This window comes from Misgurnus anguillicaudatus, chromosome 10 (genome assembly GCF_027580225.2).
Source record: "Misgurnus anguillicaudatus chromosome 10, ASM2758022v2, whole genome shotgun sequence".
Classification (NCBI taxonomy): domain Eukaryota; kingdom Metazoa; phylum Chordata; class Actinopteri; order Cypriniformes; family Cobitidae; genus Misgurnus; species Misgurnus anguillicaudatus.
In genome coordinates this window covers 7690514-7705851 of record NC_073346.2, presented here as the reverse complement: position 1 = coordinate 7705851, position 15338 = coordinate 7690514, and the positions used below count along the sequence as shown (strand labels likewise).

At 41.3% G+C, this 15338-nt stretch overlaps 7 non-coding genes across 7 annotated transcripts; 2 read left to right on the top strand and 5 right to left on the bottom strand.

Moving 5' to 3' along the window:
• Positions 1–10919: 10919 nt before the first annotated feature.
• Positions 10920–11034, bottom strand: LOC129449375 (U5 spliceosomal RNA). The gene has a single exon (XR_008646123.1). It is a non-coding gene; the product is annotated as a U5 spliceosomal RNA (small nuclear RNA).
• A 919-nt stretch (positions 11035–11953) lies between these two features.
• trnag-ucc (transfer RNA glycine (anticodon UCC)) lies at positions 11954–12025 on the bottom strand. Its single transcript has one exon. It is a non-coding gene; the product is annotated as a tRNA-Gly (tRNA).
• Positions 12026–12226: 201 nt separating this feature from the next.
• Positions 12227–12298, top strand: trnad-guc (transfer RNA aspartic acid (anticodon GUC)). Its single transcript has one exon. It is a non-coding gene; the product is annotated as a tRNA-Asp (tRNA).
• Positions 12299–12764: 466 nt separating this feature from the next.
• Positions 12765–12879, bottom strand: LOC141367530 (U5 spliceosomal RNA). The gene has a single exon (XR_012371882.1). It is a non-coding gene; the product is annotated as a U5 spliceosomal RNA (small nuclear RNA).
• Positions 12880–13804: 925 nt separating this feature from the next.
• Positions 13805–13876, bottom strand: trnag-ucc (transfer RNA glycine (anticodon UCC)). The gene has a single exon. It is a non-coding gene; the product is annotated as a tRNA-Gly (tRNA).
• A 201-nt stretch (positions 13877–14077) lies between these two features.
• On the top strand, positions 14078–14149 carry trnad-guc (transfer RNA aspartic acid (anticodon GUC)). Its single transcript has one exon. It is a non-coding gene; the product is annotated as a tRNA-Asp (tRNA).
• Positions 14150–15000: 851 nt separating this feature from the next.
• Positions 15001–15115, bottom strand: LOC141367529 (U5 spliceosomal RNA). The gene has a single exon (XR_012371881.1). It is a non-coding gene; the product is annotated as a U5 spliceosomal RNA (small nuclear RNA).
• Positions 15116–15338: the final 223 nt, after the last annotated feature.

Sequence of the window (15338 nt, the reverse complement as noted above, 5' to 3'; positions counted from 1 at the left end):
TCCAAGGTCTTTACTTCTAACCACCTGACTACCTGCCTGCTAGATCCAATCCCCACTCATCAACTTCGGGCCATCTCTCCATCGGTTATCCCTGCTCTCACCCACATTATCAACTTATGTCTCTCCACTGGTACATTCCCCACAGCTTTTAAAGAGGCCTGCTGCTAAAGAAACACACACTTAATCCTGCAATGTTAGAAAACTACATACTTTCCTATCTGAGCATGCTAACCAAGTCCTTGTGCAGGCTCTTGTCCTGGCCAGACTGGACCCAGCCTGTACAACCAAAACTCTACCAATGATCCAGTATGCAGTGGCAAGAGTGATTTTTAATAAGCCGAAGGGGGCACATTTCACTCCCTTTTCAAGTTACATTGGCTTCCTGTAGTCAATAGGTTAGAAATATATATATGCAGTGCACAGCATAAATGAGTACACCCCCTTTGAAAATTAAGATTTTTCTCCATTTGTTAAACATTTATTTTTATTAACAAAAGAGTGAAAGTCACTGACCATCTTTATGATTAAAAAAATAACTAATTTAAATCAAATGAGGTGATGCAAAAATGAGTACAGGAATTCACTAAGAAATGATGAATATAAATAATCATCACACAGGTGGCCACAGGAAAACTGGCAATTGAGAGTGATATTTAAGAGAGAAAGTCCACTCTCAACTAAAGGTGACAGAATAGCACCACATGGTAAAGAAATGTCTCAAGACATGAGAAATAAAAGAATTTCTTTGCACAAAATGGTCAAGGTTTCAAGATTATTAGTTAAGCATGGCTAATAAGTTTGAATACTGTCACAAAAGGGATCCAAAAATTAAAAAAGGATGGACTTGCTCTCTGTGATGTCCAGGACCTCCACTGAAATTAACACCTCGTCAAGAGCGTTTTGTGGTGAGAGATGTTGAAAAAAGTCATCATGCAAGTTCAGCACAGTTGGCTAAATCATTAGAAAGTCAAGCTGGGTTGTTTCCTGTGACACCATACAGCGGCTGTACGGTGTAAAGGAGAGGCATGCATGGTTGTCATCTACAGAGAAAGCCACTGGTAAAGCCAATGCACAAAAAAACTTTTGCTAGAGCTCATATTGAGGAAGGTAAAGACTATTGGGTCTCTAGCTCTCTATACTTTGGAGAAATTAGACAAAGATTAATCTTTGTGGCTCTGAGGTGTTTCAAACTGTATGGTGTGGCAAGGGTGAGGAGTACAATGAAAATTACATGGTACCAAAAGTAAAGCATGGTGGTGGCAGTGCTCTTCTGTGGGCTTGTATGAGTGCTGCAGGTGTTGGAGAGTTGAATTTTAAAGGTGGCATCATGAATACACAGATGTACTGTGAAATATTTAAAGAGAAGATGCTACCATCACTCTGTGCCATTGGTCACTGGGCAATCTTTTAACATGATTGTGATCCAAAACACACATCTAAGGTCAATAATTCATTTTAGAAGAAGCACAGGGTAAAAGTGAGTAAGACCTCAACCCCAGGTTGAGTTATGGGGAGTTCTAAAAAGACAAGCAGAACATCACTTTTCCATCCAGGATCTGAAAGAGGTTATTGTTCAAGAATGGAGAATAAAACATGTAACTGTATGTTGTCATCTTCGTTATTCAATGTCTAGAATAATTAGTGCTGCTTAAAAAAAATAATAAAAAAGGCCATACAAAGTCTAAGATTGTTTTTTATAAAACTGGTGTAAAAAAAATGGGCTTTAACTTTGGCAGACAAGGAGGTTTTACAGGTGAGTATTCAAGTAAACTTAACTTACGGCAAGCAGGTGGATGCACCGGGCTCGAGCTCTTCAAAGCACAGACGGGTGGAGGAAACGTGTGTGGCCACAACCAAATCGTAGCGTTCCGCTTGCAAGCAGACTTACGGAGAACTTTCAGACACTTTCACTTCCCAACGGTCAGTGGAAACAGTCCCACGTCGATACGAGCCCTTGGCTCTGGACCTGTAGGCTGGTAGCAGAAAACACACTTCACTCACGTTTATCAACTCCACTAGATATACAGCAGAACATACGACACCTCTTTATACAGGCATAGGAGGGTGAAACCGGTCCTTTGATCGTGTACAGGTTTGAAACAGCCGTCCTCGTACTCGGCTCCTCGTACACAGGGCTCATTTCTCGCATAGGATGTGATTACTGACAAACACTGAAGACAGCACAGCATGACAATTCTCCACGTGTATGTCACGGAGTGACTTTTAGGGCGGAACCAAAAATGGAGAGGAGAGGTTCCGCCCGGACCAAATTTTTAAAACGCCCGTTTACTTCCTGGTTCTCCATGGTGACAACATCAAGCTAAATTCATTACAGATGCGCAAATGAGGGAGCGATCACTGACTGGGCGGTCCCTATGATTGATAGGGACATAAAAGGTGGACTGAAGATGCAGAAAGGGAGTCGATTTCGGGCGAGTCAACTTCTGCCTTGGGCAGCATAACAAACATCAGCCTCTGAAGAGACCGCAGGCCCTGCTGATCCGGCGACCGCTAGGAAGCGGGCGGAAAGAGTGCGGGGCTGGTCTGGGCGAAAGGACGGCATGGTTGTTTGTAGGAAGTTGGAGTGTTTGGTTGCGTTGGACAGGCGCTGTGAGCATCTGCTGGGTCGAGACTCTGAGTACAGGAAGTCAGCATTGAGCAAACGCTCTAGGATCTGTGTAAGAGAGAAACAGCTTAAAGACAAGAAGGGGTGAGCACCGGAGTTGTATGAACATATTAATACCCCTGTTACCGTTGTGTTTACACGAAGGTCTGGGGGAGTCGTACCAACGGAGCTGTTTACATTGGAGGACGCTATGGAGGAGGAGGAAGTGGAAAGAGAGGCCGATTAGAGACACCCCAGTCGTGAGTAACCGAAAGCATTGGTGTATGAGAGAAACTTACAGTGTTAAAGGAGAGTGCGTTTTGTTTATGAGCGGCCCCACAAGGTGTAGATGACAGGTGGGCGAGCCGGAAGACGTGTGTTGTGTTAACACTGGACAGCAAGGCCTTCAAGCCCGGTTGGGACACCGCTCGCCGTAGCGATCCAGACCTTTGTCCCTTACCCAGAGCTGGTCCCGCCACGAGAGGAGTACGGACCTTAACTATTCACTGGAGTGTGTGCTGTACAACGAGTGAGTGATATATATTGAGTACGCCAAAGCTTTGTAGTGTTGTGCCGTGTCCTTGACGTTTGTACTCACCTCAGGATGGGTCAGACCTCTGTGGAGACCACCGGGAGCCGCCACGACTGTGCATGCCCAGCCAAATCAAACACGCCACGTGACCGTGTCCAGCAGGAGTCAAACGGAGCCACAAAGTGAGGTACTGTGATGAATACAGTAGTTTACTCGACCACCTAGCGGCAGGGGAGCTGCTAAGGGGGACAGAGGGTCCGGGCGCCGTATATACGCTGGATGTGACAAATGCATGTTAAAGACTGCTCTTTCGTCTAGATCTTCGCCTGCCTAGGAGAAAGGGAAGAGGACTTGCGGTCTCTGCCATTCTGAATTCCCATTCATCGAGACGCCGCCGCGTCGGCCACAGCTAAGCGCCAGAAGGGCGCCGGATGGTGGTGGTGATGTATGGTTTCAGTTCTGTAGTACGCCAGTGCCTAGTTGATGACACTCTTACTTCGCAATCTCTGAAAACCTGTAGAAAGAGGAAGATACTTACTGTGTCACGAGCTAAAGCTAAACTTACCCAGCAACGACTTGCAAGTCTAGAACACCTGTAAAGAAGAAGATACCAAGGAAGGAGACACTGTTCTGATTTAAGCCCAATGCCATACTTACCTTGTGTTTACTTTACCCTCAGGAGAACAAGGAGCAACGAGGAGTCCTTCAACGCAGGAGGTGGGCCGAGGACGAAGGAGCTCCGCCCGGCCCTTGCCCTGCTATCCCCTGGCCTCACGGAACAGACTTCTCCCCTCCAACGTCCCCTGCCCTGTAGTTCCCCCTGAGGGCGAGAAGAGATATTTTAGACTCCCTTCCCCATCCCCCCTTCTGATTTTAATTAATTTAAATAAAGTTACAGTTTTATATTTTACTCATCTCCCGTTTGCTTGGTCATTGGGGTGCTTTTGGGACCTCCTCGAGGTGGAACTTTGGGAGGAGCGTGACGCACATAGTCTGTGGTCTGCTCCGGCCTGTGACATGTACTCACTTCAATACAATCACCCACCACAATCTTCACACTCACAGTGCACTAGGGTCAGTATCACAGCTTCGGCGGGATCGGAGACCTGGATGAACAGACGACAGAGGCAGGAGAACAGCATGTGAAGGCGTAGATGCCACGATCCCAGGACTCCGCCTTCTCCTCTACTATTCCCACACACACAGTGACTGAAACAGACTGGGGGGATGAATAAGCACTTGATGCTACTACACAGACGAACTCAGACAGTGGTAGGGCAGAGATAAGGATAGCAGTACATCACAGAAGGGGTTCTGATAGATCACACTGTTTCTCTCTGTGCACAGTACCTCATAACAGATGTTTTAATCCTCCATCTCCGCTTCCTCTCTCTAAACTCACTTGTTACGTCCATTCGACATCTCCAGTTCCTTAAATACACTTAACAGGAACACAACAACACTGCAGCATGTATGATCTTCCACTTATCTCTGAATTGAGTTCAGCCCAATATCCGTAGTTCCTTCACCCAGCCTGTAATCCACATAAAACGTCTCCTTCACACCAGCCCTACCACCAAAATCCCAACACACACCGGAACAACAACTTCACGCTTCTGATCTCTTTGCTGCCCTATTTATGAGCCTCCTCTTCTTCTGAAAGCCAATCGCCACATTCACTTTACACACCTGATCGATATAAATCTTGATTGTTCTTGCCCGGAGTAGCCGGAACCGGTCGGGTGTTTGTGGAAATCGATCCTGGCGGAACTATTTCCGCCATTTTTCGTTCCGCCTGCATTTGGTCACTCCGTGACAAACATTTTTCTCTATAGACACTTAAAACTAAAGATATTTCTTAAGATTTAACTTCACTTTAAACTATTGAATTACTAATATTTAGTTGCATAACCATTGTTGTTGATAACCGATGCACATCTGTGTCAAATCGAGTCAACCAACATCTGTCACCTAGAAACATATTTTAGCCCAGGATCCACAGTTCTTATCAAAGTTTAGGTTTTGCTTCAGAAACTGCATTTTTGTCACCCCACACATTTTTAATGGGGTATATGTCAGAGGATTAAGCTGGACACTTTATAACCTCAATAATTTTTGTCTGGAACCAAGACAAGACATTTTGCCCTGTTGCTTGTGTGTTTGGGGTTGTTGTCTTGTTGAAACACCCATTTTAGTGGAATTTCCTCTTCTGCAAAGGGCAACATAATCTCTTCAAGTATTCTGATGTATTCAAACTGATTCATGTTCCCTTGTATACAATAAATAGGCCAAACATGGTAGTATAAAAAACATCCCCATACTATGACTTTTGTACTATCTTGTTTAACTATTTTTACAGTGTACTGTTGCTTGAATTCAGTGTCTGGGGGTCCCTGAGGTCCTGTCGATAACCACTAGAAGAAAAAAAGAACAATTTTACTCTCATCAGGCCACAAAATGTTGTGCCATTTGTCTTTGGGCCAGTTGGTGTGTTGATGTGTTGATCGGATTCTGTCCTTGCCTTTTATCAACAATATGTCAGGCGAGTGAAAACGGGATCCAATAGCAAGTTACAAGTTCATTAAGTGTTTTGTGTTTTGACAGCCTTCACGTGCACGTCTGTCACTTGGGCGCTCCTCCTCCCGCTTCATTCCTTTCACCTGCGTTCAACACCTGATGCCAATTTGCTCTCCCCCTGTTTGCTATTTAGTTCCCTTCCTCGCCTCCTGCTGGTGTCTGTAACTTGATAACCACAGAATCCCAAGAGTAATCTTTCGAAGGGGAGGTACAGAAATGTAAAATATGACATATATGTCCCTATATCAAAACCGATCTTGGCATATATGTTACATATATATGCAATATATTAATATCACATATATAGATCCTCTGGATATATGAATATATAGGTTTAAAACATATATGAAATACTCATATTAAAATGTATATAAATACATATATTAATATCACATATATAGATACTCTTGATATATGAAGATATATGTTTTAAACCTATATGAAATACTCATATTAAAATGTATATAAATACATATATGAATATCACATATATAGATACTCTTGATATATGAGATATATGTTTTAAACCTATATGAAATACTCATATTAAAATGTATATAAATACATATAATAATATAACATATATAGATACTCTTGATATACGAAGAGATATGTTTTAAACCTATTTGGAATACTCATATTAAAATTTATTTAAATACATATATTTAAAATATGTATATTTTATATGTTTATAATTCTTATATGGGTTTGTATTTTACAACCATATAAGATGGATTTTTACATGATACTGTATGCTCCAACCATATGATATCAATATGTTTTATGTCTAGATTTCTAAAACAACATAGCCTATATAGGTCTGTAAATATATTGTTTAAAAATTATTAGGGTCACAACATTATAACCCTGCCTAGTTTCAAACTGCATGCATTTGGCACCGCAATGCGGGGTTAATCCCACAAAAACAGGGCTAACCGTGCTTCTGAGGAGTGTTTCATAACCCTGGGTTAATTTCAGGGATAACCCTGCTTCTAAATTACAAATGTGAAATGCTCCTTAACCTAGGGTTAAAAGTGGGGTTTAGAGAGAACCATGGTTTTAATACAGGAACCATGGTTTTTGGTTTTAACTGTAGTAAAACCATGGTTAGTGATCGTAAGGGTAGGGTTTAGGAATGCACAGTGAAATGTCAGATTATGAATACCCAGGGTTTTGTAGTTAAACCATATTAACCACAAATGTATCATTGTCTCACTATAATCAAAATATAATAAACCATGTGAAAAAATACTAGTTATTTTAGTAAACTGCAGTCTCAGAAGAAAAGCTGTCACTAGGTACAGATATGAATACATGTTGGTTCATGTGGTATAGTACTAATATGTACATTTAATTATACTAATACCACGCACAAATAGGGTGTAAGTTACTTTTTGAAAAACCACCTCAGTGGCATTTGTACTTTTTTTCTGAGTGTGTACATTTCACTGACAATCCCCACTATATGCTTTATACTATAGTATGCTAAACTTTTCAAACTTATTAAACCATACTATACAACATTGGCCTACTATTGTGCACTATAGTTTTAGTTATAATATTTAGGCTAAATCAACCTGTAGAAAACATGGTTATTATATGGTTATATTCATTAGAGATGAAAGCCGTCTCTTTTCTGTCTCAATATGCGATAAACACTGCAAAAATTCATGTGATCGTGTCAATTTACCAGATCATAAAGTCATAAAGTAGCCTATTACTGGATCAGGATGATTTTAAAACACACTCGCACGCACGTATGTGCACAAATACACACACAATACTATACTTTTATTATGGAGTTGTACTCCATGGGGGCGGTTAAAACAACATAGCCTATATAGGTCTGTAAATATATTGTTTAAAAATTATTAGGGTCACAACATTATAACCCTGCCTAGTTTCAAACTGCATGCATTTGGCACCGCAATGCGGGGTTAATCCCACAAAAACAGGGCTAACCGTGCTTCTGAGGAGTGTTTCATAACCCTGGGTTAATTTCAGGGATAACCCTGCTTCTAAATTACAAATGTGAAATGCTCCTTAACCTAGGGTTAAAAGTGGGGTTTAGAGAGAACCATGGTTTTAATACAGGAACCATGGTTTTTGGTTTTAACTGTAGTAAAACCATGGTTAGTGATCGTAAGGGTAGGGTTTAGGAATGCACAGTGAAATGTCAGATTATGAATACCCAGGGTTTTGTAGTTAAACCATATTAACCACAAATGTATCATTGTCTCACTATAATCAAAATATAATAAACCATGTGAAAAAATACTAGTTATTTTAGTAAACTGCAGTCTCAGAAGAAAAGCTGTCACTAGGTACAGATATGAATACATGTTGGTTCATGTGGTATAGTACTAATATGTACATTTAATTATACTAATACCACGCACAAATAGGGTGTAAGTTACTTTTTGAAAAACCACCTCAGTGGCATTTGTACTTTTTTTCTGAGTGTGTACATTTCACTGACAATCCCCACTATATGCTTTATACTATAGTATGCTAAACTTTTCAAACTTATTAAACCATACTATACAACATTGGCCTACTATTGTGCACTATAGTTTTAGTTATAATATTTAGGCTAAATCAACCTGTAGAAAACATGGTTATTATATGGTTATATTCATTAGAGATGAAAGCCGTCTCTTTTCTGTCTCAATATGCGATAAACACTGCAAAAATTCATGTGATCGTGTCAATTTACCAGATCATAAAGTCATAAAGTAGCCTATTACTGGATCAGGATGATTTTAAAACACACTCGCACGCACGTATGTGCACAAATACACACACAATACTATACTTTTATTATGGAGTTGTACTCCATGGGGGCGGTTTCCCGGACAGGGATTAGACTAGTCCTAGACTAAAACATTTTTAAGAGCTGTCCAAACTGAAAACAACTTGCACTGACATATCTTAAAATACATCAGGGCCCTTTGTTTTGCCTCAAAATGCATACAGGTAATGTTTTTAGTAAGGCATGTTTGTTAAAACTAGTTATATTTCCTAATTAAACTAAGGCCTAGTCCTGGATTAAGATAATCCCTGTCCGGGAAACAGCCCCCATATTACTCAATGTACAAGCTAGAAATTAAGCTCTGCACAGCACAGGTCTACTAAAGGGTTAATGGTGCCACATGGTGATCAACAGTAAAAATGACAAATTTGACCTCTTTGCAAAAGTAAAAAACACCAACATTAAAAAATGCATGATAACAAGGTGTCTTTGCTCTGCAATCAAAAAATGTGGTTATAATGGAAGTCAATGGGGCAAAAACAGCCACTAACAATAAATGAGGAAGAAAACAATAATCAAAAGCCAATGTTTTTACTTTATATTTGACATGCCCAAGACTGCGAAAAAGGTTAAAAAAGATCCAGTCTACAATCACTTTTTGTATTGAAAATTTGTCATTTAGTTTTTCCCCAAATCCACTTATGAACTTGGCAACTAAAGAGTTAAAATCATGGAATTTTTGTAAAAATTTGGTAGTTTTGATCAGTACTGACTAAAAAATTTATGCAAAAAAGTGAAAAAATAATCTGATACATTTTTACAGATGTTTAATTTAGTGGATCAATTAAATTTGAACAATGCACTAGGGCTAAATTTGCACTGTGTACCCCTGCATAAAATGAAAACAGGAGGAATAATAAAACGAACACTGTAAAATACAAGCTAAACAGCGCCTACTTCAGTAACACACAAATAGCTTAAGTTGTAAGCCCCTCCCATCCAACGACTGGGTGAATCAGTGGATAGTGAAGGTGATTTTCAACGTGAGGACCCGGGTTCGAGGCCCGACTGGACTCATCAGGTACATCACAAATAATAAATTGTGTTTCTGTGTTAAGTTGTGTGAATGGGTTGTACGTCCTACCTGTGGTCTGAAACATGCAAAAAGTAGATAAAAACCACGGTTCAAATTTAATTATTTTATGATATATGATAAGTATATGTATGCAACATACATTAGACATATACAGTATGTGAAGTCATGCATGTCACATATATAAATAATTATATAGATGACATAAATGTCTATGTATGTTTTTTGCACACATATACATATATTTGTATGGGATAGACATATATGTCAATATATGAAATTGTTCCATTTTCGAATAGGTGTCATATATAGTTGTACATATATGTACATATATGTTTCTACTTTATATTACCATATATTTCATATAGGGATATTTCATATATTCACATATATTACATTTCCGTATGGGGTTGGTTGGCGTGATGCCCATGCAGAAAGAGGAGTCCTCGTTAGTATAGTGGACAGTATCTCCGCCTGTCACGCGGAAGACCGGGGTTCAATTCCCCGACGGGGAGGTTTGCTTTGTTTCTGGAGTGCCGATTGAAATGCAAGAGTTACGGCACGAGCTGAGCGCTGCTGTTGGTTTGCCGTTTTCGCACCTCTCGCCGTCCCTGTGTTGGAGTCACAAGTCGCCTTTGTTTAAAGCCACTGAACACTGGTGATGGGAGAAACAAAACTTTTCGAAGCTTCGAATCGATTGAAGCTTCGGAAATTGATTCAGTTCTTCGAAGCGTTCGAAACATCACACTCGCTGGCGACACCTGCTGGTCAAAATAGTGTTAAAGCAGATCTTTCCAAACATTTTACACTTTATTTTACAAAATAATAGCAAGATTTGTATTAAAACATGTTTAAAAAAATTATTTAACCTTATTAAGACATAATTAAAAGTGTATTGTGTGTTTTTCAGTTGTATTTAGGGCAAACAAATCATTAAAACCATCTCCCCTTTTAATTATGCACATTTTTGTCATTAAATCTGTCTATAAACAAAAAGTAAACAAAATGGTAGTGTTACTAGCCAGAAGGATGCATGTTTTATGAACTTGCGTAATAAAACTGACCCGAGTTTACCTGACCATATTAGACACTGGTCATTTGTGACCAACTCCCCCTAGTGGTGATCCATCGGATTTTCGAAACGTTTCGAAAGAGTTATGACGTAATGAAGCCTCGTTTGCTAAAATCACGTGACTTGGCCAGTTTGAAACAAGCTCCGAGCAAATTGATTCGAAACGAGAGATTTTGAAAAGTTTCGAAGCCTCATAAAGCGGTGCTTCGGAAGCGACCATCGTTACTGAACACCTCGCGACAAACCAGACCATAATGAAAGATTTTCTGCAATTGACCAAAGTTACGCAGCTCTGCTGTGAGCAGAGCACCCAAAAATACAATAAACTCACAACGTCCTCCTCCACGGAAATCTTTAGTAAAAGGCGAAAGATTTATACGTAGTTGAAGGAAAACTTGAGTTATGTCCAACAAACCTCGACCCAGTGTGCTCCCTGTGCCACACCATAATGTTCAAAAAGGGTAATTTCTGGTTCAGGATCCACACAGACCCTTCCACCTGGGAGGAGCAAAAGAGGTAGAAATACGTTCCTGCGCAAAATAAAGACACAGGCTACTAACATGTCACAGTGGGATCTTTTGCTGAGAGGTTTTGGGGAATGAAACTCTGTGCACATTACACAGAGGATGCACCGGCACAGGTTATCTCCAATCTCCATCCCATTAATTTCCATAGCCTCTAGGGAAAATAAGGAAAAAGAAAGGGCCCCAACAGAAGAACAAGGTCTAAGACCTTCAGCTTAATAGATCATTTTCACTTCAAAAATTCTTTTTGGGATTATGATAGCTGGTGTTAGGGCAGGGTGTAGTTTATGGTTAATTTATTTCAGGTAAATAGTAAAAAAGCAAGGGGATGGATTGAGGTTCAGAATGGGGTAGGGTTGTCCTTTTAAAGTACCGATCTAAGGGGTTTACTGATTTTGGGGTAAGGAAGGTAGTTGGCTGGGGCAGAGGCAGGGAATGCTTTTTAAAAAAGAAGGTAAAGAAACTTTTTAAAATATAAACAAGCAGACAAAATAAACAAAAATACAGGGGGAATAAACAGGAAGGCTGTCCTCACAAATGGGGAGCGTGTGCTATATGCTGCGTTTTGGATTGGGGATCCGGCTCGACGACTCACCCTGGGCGTAAGATCCTCGTTAGTATATTGGACAGTATCTCCGCCTGTCACGCGGAAGACCGAGGTTCGATTCCCCGACGGGGAGACGTCCTTTTCGTTTGACTTCTCAAACAACTTGCACGAGCCACCTTTACGCATCAAAATCGGCTGAAGAAGTGCGCTGCGTTGCTCTCGTTCTCACGATGTGGTCGAGCAAAAAGCAATGCGTTGGCCGGGAATCGAACCCGGGTCAACTGCTTGGAAGGCAGCTATGCTCACCACTATACCACCAACGCAGGCAGAAAGGTGTTGCTCAACAGGACCTGTGAATGTCCTGAACCAACTGTTGTTTTAGAGCTGCACTGAATTGATCATGGATTCAGTCGATTCCCTTCCTCGCCTCCTGCTGGTGTCTGTAACTTGATAACCACAGAATCCCAAGAGTCCTCTTTCGAAGGGGAGGTTGGCCGGCGTGATGCCCGTGCGAGAGAGAGAAGTCCTCGTTAGTATAGTGGACAGTATCTCCGCCTGTCACGCGGAAGACCGGGGTTCGATTCCCCGACGGGGAGGTTTGCTTTGTTTCTGGAGTGCCGATTGAAATGTAAGAGTTATGGCTTGAGCTGAGCGCTGCTGTTCGTTTGCCGTTTTCGCACCTCTCGCCGTCCCTATGTTGGAGGCACAAGTCTCCTTTGTTTAAAGCCACTGAACACTGGTGATGGGAGCAACGAAACTTTTCGAAGCTTCGAATCTATTGAACCAATCGCTTCGGAAATTGATTCAGTTCTTCGAAGCGTTCGAAACACCACACTCGCTGGCGACACCTGCTGGTCAAAATAGTGTTAAAGCAGATCTTTCCAAACATTTTACACTTTATTTTACAAAATAATAGCAAGATTTGTATTAAAACATGTTTAAAAAAATTATTTAGTTTCGAAGCCTCATAAAGCGGTGCTTCGGAAGCGACCATCGTTACTGAACACCTCGCGACAAACCAGACCATAATGAAAGATTTTTTGCAATTGACCAAAGTTACGCAGCTCTGCTGTGAGCAGAGCACCCAAAAATACAATAAACTCACAACGTCCTCCTCCACGGAAATCTTTAGTAAAAGGCGAAAGATTTATACGTAGTTGAAGGAAAACTTGAGTTATGTCCAACAAACCTCGACCCAGTGTGCTCCCTGTGCCACACCATAATGTTCAAAAAGGGTAATTTCTGGTTCAGGATCCACACAGACCCTTCCACCTGGGAGGAGCAAAAGAGGTAGAAATACGTTCCTGCGCAAAATAAAGACACAGGCACAGGCTACTAACATGTCACAGTGTGATCTTTTGCTGAGAGGTTTTGGGGAATGAAACTCTGTGCACATTACACAGAGGATGCACCGGCACAGGTTATCTCCAATCTCCATCCCATTAATTTCCATAGCCTCTAGGGAAAATAAGGAAAAAGAAAGGGCCCCAACAGAAGAACAAGGTCTAAGACCTTCAGCTTAATAGATCATTTTCACTTCAAAAATTCTTTTTGGGATTATGATAGCTGGTGTTAGGGCAGGGTGTAGTTTATGGTTAATTTATTTCAGGTAAATAGTAAAAAAGCAAGGGGATGGATTGAGGTTCAGAATGGGGTAGGGTTGTCCTTTTAAAGTACCGATCTAAGGGGTTTACTGATTTTGGGGTAAGGAAGGTAGTTGGCTGGGGCAGAAGCAGGGAATGCTTTTTAAAAAAGAAGGTAAAGAAATTTTTTAAAATATAAACAAGCAGACAAAATAAACAAAAATACAGGGGGAATAAACAGGAAGGATGTCCTCACAAATGGGGAGCGTGTGCTATATGCTGCGTTTTGGATTGGGGATCCGGCTCGACGACTCACCCTGGGCGTAAGATCCTCGTTAGTATATTGGACAGTATCTCCGCCTGTCACGCGGAAGACCGGGGTTCGATTCCCCGACGGGGAGACGTCCTTTTCGTTTGACTTCTCAAACAACTTGCACGAGCCACCTTTACGCATCAAAATCGGCTGAAGAAGTGCGCTGCGTTGCTCTCGTTCTCACGATGTGGTCGAGCAAAAAGCAATGCGCTGGCCGGGAATCGAACCCGGGTCAACTGCTTGGAAGGCAGCTATGCTCACCACTATACCACCAACGCAGGCAGAAAGGTGTTGCTCAACAGGACCTGTGAATGTCCTGAACCAACTGTTGTTTTAGAGCTGCACTGAATTGATCATGGATTCAGTCGATTCCCTTCCCCGCCTCCTGCTGGTGTCTGTAACTTGATAACCACAGAATCCCAAGAGTCCTCTTTCGAAGGGGAGGTTGGCCGGCGTGATGCCCGTGCGAGAGAGAGAAGTCCTCGTTAGTATAGTGGACAGTATCTCCGCCTGTCACGCGGAAGACCGGGGTTCGATTCCCCGACGGGGAGGTTTGCTTTGTTTCTGGAGTGCCGATTGAAATGTAAGAGTTATGGCTTGAGCTGAGCGCTGCTGTTCGTTTGCCGTTTTCGCACCTCTCGCCGTCCCTATGTTGGAGGCACAAGTCTCCTTTGTTTAAAGCCACTGAACACTGGTGATGGGAGCAACGAAACTTTTCGAAGCTTCGAATCTATTGAACCAATCGCTTCGGAAATTGATTCAGTTCTTCGAAGCGTTCGAAACACCACACTCGCTGGCGACACCTGCTGGTCAAAATAGTGTTAAAGCAGATCTTTCCAAACATTTTACACTTTATTTTACAAAATAATAGCAAGATTTGTATTAAAACATGTTTAAAAAAATTATTTAACCTTATTAAGACATAATTAAAAGTGTATTGTGTGTTTTTCAGTTGTATTTAGGGCAAACAAATCATTAAAACCATCTCCCCTTTTAATTATGCACATTTTTGTCATTAAATCTGTCTATAAACAAAAAGTAAACAAAATGGTAGTGTTACTAGCCAGAAGGATGCATGTTTTATGAACTTGCGTAATAAAACTGACCCGAGTTTACCTGACCATATTAGACACTGGTCATTTGTGACCAACTCCCCCTAGTGGTGATCCATCGGATTTTCGAAACGTTTCGAAAGAGTTATGACGTAATGAAGCCTCGTTTGCTAAAATCACGTGACTTGGCCAGTTTGAAACAAGCTCCGAGCAAATTGATTCGAAACGAGAGATTTTGAAAAGTTTCGAAGCCTCATAAAGCGGTGCTTCGGAAGCGACCATCGTTACTGAACACCTCGCGACAAACCAGACCATAATGAAAGATTTTTTGCAATTGACCAAAGTTACGCAGCTCTGCTGTGAGCAGAGCACCCAAAAATACAATAAACTCACAACGTCCTCCTCCACGGAAATCTTTAGTAAAAGGCGAAAGATTTATACGTAGTTGAAGGAAAACTTGAGTTATGTCCAACAAACCTCGACCCAGTGTGCTCCCTGTGCCACACCATAATGTTCAAAAAGGGTAATTTCTGGTTCAGGATCCACACAGACCCTTCCACCTGGGAGGAGCAAAAGAGGTAGAAATACGTTCCTGCGCAAAATAAAGACACAGGCACAGGCTACTAACATGTCACAGTGTGATCTTTTGCTGAGAGGTTTTGGGGAATGAAACTCTGTGCACATTACA